The sequence below is a fragment of the Hippopotamus amphibius genome, chromosome 16, assembly GCF_030028045.1.
Source record: "Hippopotamus amphibius kiboko isolate mHipAmp2 chromosome 16, mHipAmp2.hap2, whole genome shotgun sequence".
NCBI lineage: Eukaryota > Metazoa > Chordata > Mammalia > Artiodactyla > Hippopotamidae > Hippopotamus > Hippopotamus amphibius.
This window is the reverse complement of record NC_080201.1, coordinates 50,110,918-50,120,466: the sequence shown is the minus strand read 5'-3', so window position 1 is coordinate 50,120,466 and position 9,549 is coordinate 50,110,918. Positions and strand designations below refer to the sequence as shown.

The following is a 9,549-nucleotide window of genomic DNA, read 5'->3' as shown; positions in this document are numbered from 1 at the left end:
GGGTACCCTTTAGAGTTCTCTTTTATCTTTATAGGCACTCTTCTACCGTTGCTTAATAGTTCTTTATACTAAATAAGTAATTATATAGAATATTAAATATATTAACATCTTAAAATTTCTTTATATGAAACTTCTCCTGCTTAACTTAGTGATATCTGTCTCCTGTTAGGACCTAGACTGATACAGCAATCAATACATGTTGGACAGACACAAATGACCTCTGTCCCCTATATTACCTCAGAGCCTTTGCACTTGCAGTTCCTGCTGCCTAAAATGCTTTCCCCTCAGATCTTTGCACTACTTGCTTCCTCACTTCATCCTCTGCTCAAATGTCACCCTGTCTAAATTAGTGCTCCCACCATTCTATCCCTTTTTCCTGCTTTATCTTTTCTGTATAACACTACTCATTACTTGCCATTATATATTTATTTGTGTGTCTGTTTGTTTTCTCCCTCTCCACCTCTAGAATGCAAGCTCTATAAGGGCTTGGACTCTGTTCATCTTGGTCTATGTTGAATCCCCAGAACCTAAAACCACATCTGACATTTAAAATCATAATTTCAAATTTAATTACAACAGAGACTAATAGCTATTTTTTCTACTTTAATGTAGATTTTTAAAACTTTAAAAAAAAACCATTTTATCAAGTGTATCAGTCAGGGTTCTGTCAGAGAAAAAGAATCAGTAGAGTATCTATCTATCTATCTATCATCTATCTATCTATCTATCATCTATCTTCTATCTCTATCATCTATCTATCTATCTATCTATCTATCTATCTATCTATCTATCATCTATCTACCTACCTATCATCTATCTATCTATTGATGTATTAAAAGCAGTTGGCTTATACAGGAGGTGATGGGTTAATATCCATCTATTTCATAGGGTTGTTGTGAGGATTAGATAAATTAATGCATGCAAAATACTTAAATCAATGCCTGGCATGTAGATAGCACTCAGTAAACAGTGCCGTCATTAACGCTTTCCCCCATCAGCTCTGGATGGTTTGTTGGTGTTCGTGCTTTTGTGTCAGTTGTGAATTATATTTGACTGTTAGAACAGAGACCACCGTGAAGGATAGATTAGAGGTTTATTTTTCTCACATTTGTAAAACAAATCCAGAAGTAGGGCTTGTATTTCAGCTCCACATCAGGGATCCAGGCTCCTTGCAGCCTTCTGCTCTGCCAATCTCAGCAAATGTATTCCATTCTTAAGGTCATTTCTTGGTTCACTGTGGCTGCTGGAGCCCAAGCCATATTCATAGTAGAAATTACACGGAAGGAGTAAAAGGTATAAAGGATGCCTGCCAGCTGCCTATTCCCTTTAAGAAACTTTCCTGAAAGCCCCACCCAATGACTTGAGTTTGTTTTTCTGAGCCGTGCACCTTGCAGGAACCCAGTGAAAGCATGGAGTCCTAACCACTGGACCACCAGGGAATTCCCAGACTTGAGGTTTTTTTTTTTTAGCCATCCTAGCTGCAAGAGAGGCTGGTAAACATCTTTTTGCCTGGTACATTGCCATCTGCAATTAAATCAGGGTTCTGCTACTAAAGAAGTGGAGGCCAGTAGCAGTCTTTGCCATACATCTATAGCCAGGTGGTTAGTGAGCTGGTGTGGAGAATAACAGAAATGTCAGGTTGAGAAGAATTTTCCACTAGACTGTCAAAGTGCTATGAGAGCAAGGATTTTTATGTGTTCTGTTCATCACTGCCTACCCAGGGCCTAGAACAATGCCTAGAACACAATAGGCACAAAATAAGAATTGAATGAATGGGCTTCTGGCTAACACTCCAAGAAGCAGAAAAAAACTTAAAATCACTTGGAATGTGGTAGATGTTTTTTAAAAAAATACTTGTTGACTTGGCCCCAGCTTTTTATTTTGAAAACTTTCACTCACAGAAGAGTTATAAAAGTAGTACAATGAACACTTTAGATACCCTTCACCATGATTCACCACAGTTAATATTTTGCCTTCCTTTCTCTCTCCCACTTGAAAGTAAGTTGCAGACATCACAACACTTCCCACCTAAATACTTTCTATGAAGCTCCTAGAAACAAGGACATCTCCTTGTTGGACAAGGACATGCTTCTACATAAATCACAATACTCCACAATTTTAACATTAGAGTAATAAGATCAACACTATATTATCTAATATGCACTCCATGTTAAAATTTATCCAGTTATACCAATAATAGCTTTGTTCTTTATATTTTTTTCAAATTCAGGATCCTATCCAGTCAAGGACTGTGCATTGCATTTAGATGTCAATGTCATGTCTCTTGCTGTCCTTTGATCTGGAGCAGTTCCACAGCCTTTTTGTTTTGTTTTATTCTTTCATGACATTGACATTTTTGAGGACTCCAGGTTAGCTTTTCTGTAGGATATTTTGGCTTGGACTTATTTGATTCTTTATTCATGATTTAAATTCAGGTTAAATGTTTTGGCCCAAAATAATTCAGAGATGATGTTGTGTTCTCAGTGCATCACATCCGGAGGAACATGCTGTCAGTTTATCACCTTTTTGGTGATTGGGTTAAGGTGGAGTCTGCCAAATTTCTCCATTGTTAGGTTTCTTTCCTTCCTTCTAGTTAATGTCATGTGTGGGATGATACTGGAGATTGTGTGAATATCCTAAGCTCCAACAACTTTTCACCCAAAGGTTTTAGCATCCATTGATGATCCTTATCTGAATCAATTCTTCCATTGGTGGTTACAGAATGCCCTGAAAATTTTGAACTATCAACTTTTGCTCTAGCATAAACAGTGTGGATTTTCCATCAAGATGGAAAAATTTTCAGTGATCTGGTATGCTTTGACAACAACATGGAAACAAGTCTTTCTTGCTTTTTTCTTGAAATCTTTTTGTAGCTAGATTCCCCCACAGCCTGAATCTATTTGTCTGTCTCTGTTCCCATTCTTATTGATTTTTCCTTCTCCTGGTTCAGAATTTCTGGGAAAGACTGGCAACAGTCCCTATATTCTAGTGTTTGTAGAGAAATCATTAAACTCAAGTGGACAATAAAGCTTCAGGAGCACAGGTGATGTGCTGAGAATTATTCTGTGATTTACATGTATTCAGTACCTTTAGATTTTCAACAACCTTATAAGTTAGGTGTCATTTTTATTCTTATTTCAGAGGAAAGTGAGGTACAGAGAGGTTAGATGATTTGATCAAAGGCACATACCTAGTAAGTGGCAGATCTGGGACCTGAACCCACTGACCTCACCTGAGATTACCTATCTGACTCACCTCAACTTTAACAAAGAGATTTTATAAAGAGAAACACTTTGAAGCAGCTGACAAATATCTTGCAAAAAGATTGATATTGATAGCAGTCAGTGCTCATTTCTAGAAGAAATAAACCACTCTAGCTATTGTAAACAGAAAGGAGTTTAATAGTAAGAATTAGGCATTTACTGTGATGGTTTATTTTTTTAAATAAATAAATAAATAAATTTATTTATTTATTTATTTATTTATTTATTTATTTATTTATTTATTTATTTTATTGGCTGTGTTGGGTGTTTGTTGCTTCACACAGGCTTTCTCTAGTTGTGGTGAGCAGCGGCTACTCTTCACTGTGGTGTGTGGGCTCCTCATTGTGGTGGCCTCTCATTGCAGAGCACAGGCTCTAGGCACGTGGGCTTCAGTAGTTGTGGCATGTAGGCTCAATAGTTGTGGCACACGGGCTTAGTTGCTCCAAGGCATGTGGGATCTTCCCAGAGCAGGGATTGAACCCATGTCCCCTGCATTGGCAACAGCTGTGCCACCTAGGAAGTCCCCTGTGATGGTTAATTGTATGCATCAACTTGTCTGGGCCATGGTGCCCAGGTATTTGGTCAAACATTATTCTGGATGTTTCTGTGAGGGTGTTTTTGGATGAGGTTAACATTTAAATCAGTGGACTTTGAGTAAAGCAGATTGTCCTCCACCATGTGGGTTGGCCTCATCAAATCAGTTGAAGACCTGAATAGAACAAAGAACTGACCTCCTCTGAGCAAGAGGAAGTTCTGCCAGAGAAAGTCTTTGGACTTGAACTGCAACATCACCTCTTCCCAGAATATCCAGCTTTTCAGTGCACCCTGCAGATTTTGGACTTGTCAACTTCCATAATCATGTGAGCCAATTCCTTAAGATAAATCTCTGCCTCTTTCTGACTCTCTATATATCTAAATCTAAATCTATATTTATATCTCCTATTGGTTCTAATTCTCTGGAGAACCCTGACTAAAACACTTAAAAGCTCAGAGGAGAAAGCTATAGGCTTGGCCTCAGGAAATGGCTCTCAAACAATGCTGCAGAACTTACCCACCAATTTGCTATTTCTGCCACAAACAGAAGATGGATATTCAAAGGACTATTGTGGGACTGCTGAATTCAGGAGCAAATTGGAACTGATTACTCATCTATAGTCTCAGCCCCAAGTTCGTTTGTTTCTACTCTGCTCTGTGATTGTAGGACTGAAAGCTTACAAACTACATTTTCCTAGACTCCTTTGCCATCTTCTGATTAAGTTCTGCCAATGAGAGAAGAAGGGAGCAGGAACTTTCTTCCTGCTTCTAGCTCAGATTGGCATCCTCTCAGTCTCTGTGTGTCATGGCTGGGGTTCCCAGGGAGAACACTAGGGAGGGCTCTTGAGATCAACACCTGTGAAAGAGTGGGGACTGCATCAGGACTGGGCAGAGGGGAAGTTGAGCTGTGATGTATTCCCAATAAAGAGCTCCCCCGACCTTGTGGGAGCTCTGGATGGCTCTTCAGATTTGTCTTGAGTTGGGGTGAAGGATCTGGGTCTTTATACCTCCATGTTCATCAGTCATTGGATGCAGGCTGCCCTGGAATGAGGTGCAAATTGAGGCAAAGCAGTTTTCTTCAGCTCAGATGATTCCTAAAGAGAGCTGATGGCTAAGCAGTCCCAGCACCTGGAGAAGTTCTTCATTCCTGAATGGAGTCTAGGTCATTTATCATAGCATCTACCACACAATGGATAGCTCTAGTGTCAGCTAGAAGACGGCAGTATTCCCAGTCCTAGCTGCTCTGTACCCTCCCTAAAATACTCTAGTAAGCCAATATGCCACGCACCCTGGATGATCAAAGAACCAGCTGCAAGGAACCTACATTTGATGATCAGAAAATCAGCTTCACAGTTCTGCATTCAGAGCCTGAGCACCTGATGCAGGGGGCTCCCCTCGGAGGCCAGAGCACGAGCTGCCTTTGTGCCTTCTTGGAGTTTCCAGCCCCAGCTCTTGCTAATCTGGGAATCCACCAAATCAGGGGTCCCCAACCCCTGGGCTGCGGGTTCGTGGCCCATTAGAAACTGGGCCACACAGCAGGAGGTAAGCGAGTAAGCAAAGCTTTATCTGCTGCTCCCCATCACTCCCCATTGCTCGCCTTACCGCCTGAACCATCCCCCACCCCTCTCCATGGAAAAATTATCTTCCACAAAACCAGTCTCTGGTGCCAAAAGGGTTGGGGACCATTGCACCAAGTGGGGCCTCATCTCCAAGACCCTGGATTCTGGGAGTACTGCCTGTCTTGCTTTGTTCCTTCAGTCCCAGAGGTGATAGTAGATTTATTCCATTACAATCTTTGGGTTACTCTGACATCCTTTGTTTTGTTCATTCAGCCTTCCAAAGATCTGTGCAACTGAATATCTGATTTACTTATTTATTTATTTATTTTTAAATTTATTTTTATTGAAATATAGTTGAATTACAATGTGTTAATTGCTGCTGTATAGCAAAGTGACTCAGTTATACACACATATATACATTCTTTTTCATATTCTTTTCCATTATGGTTGATCACAAGATATTGAATATATTTCCCTGTGCTACACAGTAGGATCTTGCTGTTTATCCATTCTACATATACCAGTTTGCATCTGCTAACCCCAAACTCCCAATCCAATCCTCTCCCACCACCCTCCTTGGCAACCACCAGTCTATTCTCTATGTCCCTGATTTTGTTTATGTTTCATAGATAGGTTCATTTGTGTCACATTTTAGATTCCACATATAAGTGATATCATATGGTATTTGTGTTTTCTCCTTCTGACTTACTTCACTTAGTATGATAATCTCTAGTTGTGCAAATATCTGAATTTAAAACCCTCTTGCTTGAAATAACCTAGAGTCGTTCTATTTTCCTGACTGGACCGTGACTGATCTTTCTGCCACAAGTAGGTGAAGATGGGAGATCACGAGGTTATCACTGGAATGGATGACTTCAAGAACACATCCTGCATTGGGACTCAGTGATTATGAGGTTGTCCTACTGCTTCTTTACACCTGTGAGTCTCTGTAGGAATTTACTGGAATGCTGCTGCAGAACAAAATCAAGACAGCGGGAGGAAGGTTTATGTCTCACTTCTCTCTTTTAAATCTCTGTGACTATACCTAATTGGTCAAATCTAATTTGCATCTAAAACTTAACTGGAAAGGAGTCTGAGAAAGGTTTTTAGGTTTCCAGCTTCTAAATTCAGGATGATACAGTGAAAGGCTGTTGGAAAGGATGCCACTTTACCAATTATCCCTTCCCTCCCCATTGAATAAAAGGCTCCCCCAAAGCTTTACCACTGGCAGTCATGGTAGGCTAGTGAGGCTAGGGCATGCCCCCCTCCCCCCAAAAAGAACTGAGTGGCAAAAGTATGTTACATGGCAAAAAGGACTTTGTAGATGTAATTGGGGTTTCAGACAACAAAATAGATTATCCTGGGTTATCTGAGTGGGCCCAATCTAATTCCATGAGCCCTTAAAAGCAGAGGACTTTCTGTGGCTGGGGGTCAGAGAGCTGAGGCAGAGGGAGAAGTCAGAGAGATTCAAAGTGTGAGAAGGATTCCACCCAGGGTTTCTGGAAGGGGTCTGCATAGAAAGCACGAGAAGGAACACAGGCAGCCTGTAAGAGTAAAGGCTGGTCCCTGCCAGACACCCAGGGAGGAAGCTGAGACCTTGCCCCTACAACTACAAGGAGAATTCGGCCAGCAACCTGAATGAGCTTAGAAATGGATTCTTCCCCAGAGCCTCCAGTAAGGAAGGCAGCCCTGACAACACATTGATTTTGGCCTTGTGATCGACCCTAAGCAGAGGACCCAGTTGAACCCGTTCAAAATTCTGATCTACAGAAACTGTAAAATAATAAATGTGTGTATGTTTATAAATACATTTATTTTATTGGCTGCATTGGGTCTTCATTGCTGCACTTGGGCTTTCTCTAGTTGAGAAGAGTGGGGGATACTCTTTGTTGTGGTGCGTGGGCTTCTCAGTGCAGTGGCTTCTCTTGTGGCAGAGCTCGGGCTCCAGGTGCACGGGCTTCAGTAGTTGTGGTGTGCAGGATTGAACCTGTGTCCCCTTTATTGGCAGGCGGCTTCTTAACCACTGCGCCACCAAGGAGGTCCATGTGTGTTGTTTTAAACTGCTAAATTTGTGGTAATTTATTATGGCATCAATAAAACATTTTTTTTGTTTTTGGCTGAGCTGGGTCTTTGTTGCGGCGCCAGGGCTCTTCTTTGTGGGCTTTTCTCTAGTTGTGGTGCACAGGTTTAGTTGCCGTGCATGGCGTGTGGGATCTTAGTTCCCTGACCAGGGGTCGAACCCGCATCCCCTGCATTGGAAGGCAGCTTCTTAACCACCAGGGAAGTCCCAGGCAACAATAAAAAATATAAAAAATAAAATAAAATAAGAGAGGAAAAGGCCCCAGATGAGCATTTATCCTGCCTGATCATCTCCATGTGTGTCCTCATCAGCCTGCAGAGGAAGGACCAGCCCAGCCTGAGTGGTTTCTGGGGCCAGGGTCCTATAAATGAATCACCCAGTATGTGGCCCTTTTCTGGCTTATTTTGGGAGTGAGTTAATAAGCAAAGAAAGAAAGAATTGTAAAGTAGCAGGAGAAAACATTAGAGGCTGTTGATATGTTTATTATCTTGATTGTGGTCATGGTTCATAGATGTGTTCATATGTCAAAATTGATCATGTAAATTTAAGTATGTGCAGTTTATTGTATGTCAATTATATCTCGAGAAAGCCATATATATATAAATAGACAAGGTTAAGACAGGAAAAGACAAGCCGTGGATGGGGAGAAGATATTTGCAAAACAATTATTAAAGTCTTTTTATCCAGAATATATTTTTGGAAACTTGCAACTCAATAATAAGCCAAAGAATCCAATAAAAATGAGCAAAAAGTTGAACAGACACTTCACCAACAAAGAATATGTAAATAACAATATGTAACCATGCTCATCATTATTAGTCATTAAGGAAATGTAAATTAAAATCATGAGACACCATTACTCACTTAGCTGAATGGTTTTAAATAGGAGGACTAAAAATACCAAGTGAGGGACTTCCCTGGTGGTCCAGTGGTTAAGACTCTGTGCTACCTATGCGGGGGGCCCGGGTTCAATCCCTGGTCAGGGAACTAGATCCCACATGCAAACCGCAACTAAGAGCCTGCACACGGCAATGAAGATCCCGTGTGTTGCAAATAAATGAATGAATAAATAAATAACTATAAAAAAAATGCTGAAAAGTTTGAAAGTAACTGGCCTGGGAGCTCTGTGAGGGCAGGACCTGGCCTCTCTTGGTCATCACAGTGTCCCATCATCACCTAGTTCAGGGCCTGTCACAGGATAGGTACTCAGTAGATGTTTATTAAGTAAGTGGACGAAATTCTTTGGGAAGACATTTCTTGATGATTTCTGGGGGTCCTAGAGCAACTGGACCTTCTCTCCTAGGGGCTCCCCTGAAGTAGTGTCCCATCTCAGGGGTGATGACTTCACAATAGTTGTTGGTTCATTCCTTCATTCATTAGTCACATATTTCTTTTACTTATTTATTTATGTATTTATTTACTGAAGTACAATTGATTTACAAGGTTGTGTTAGTTTCTGGTATACAGTGAATTGTCCCAGTTTTTATATATGTATGTATACATATATACATATATATACATGTATATACTCTTTTTCATATTCTGTTCCATTATAAGATATTAAATATAGTTTCTTATGGTATACAGTAGGACACTGTTGTTTATCTATTTTATATATAGTAGCTTGTATCTGCTAATCCCAAGCTTCTAATTTATCCCTCCTCCCACCCCCCCTTTCCCTTTTGGTAACCATACGTTTGTTTTCTATGTCCATGAGTCTGTTTCTATTTTGTAAATAAGTTCATTTGTATCATATTTTAGATTCCACGTATAAGAATCAAGTATTTCTGACATCTGCAGAGTCCAGGCCTTGGTCTTTGATGCTGGAATCCAGTGTAGCCCACCATCCCAGCCCTCTGAGGACTCAAAGGCCACATTAACAAAGAGCCCATATACTCAGTATGTGTCGTGTGCAAAGTGTGCAGGAAGAAAGATGAATGTGACTTACTGATGGGGCCGATGAAGGCCTCTCAGAGGAAGAAGTGATCTCATTAGATCTTAAAGGATAGGGAAGAATGTCTGAAACTCCACAAGGAAAAGGAAGGGTCTGTCTTATCATTACTGTAACTCCAGTGACTAGTGCATGGGCAGATGCAACCTGGTAAATAATTAC

General features: G+C 40.7%; 1 non-coding gene across 1 annotated transcript; it reads left to right on the top strand.

Annotated features, from left to right (window-relative positions):
• The first annotated feature begins 8,350 nt into the window (after positions 1-8,350).
• Positions 8,351-8,423, top strand: TRNAG-ACC (transfer RNA glycine (anticodon ACC)). The gene has a single exon. It is a non-coding gene; the product is annotated as a tRNA-Gly (tRNA).
• The last annotated feature ends 1,126 nt before the right edge of the window (positions 8,424-9,549 follow it).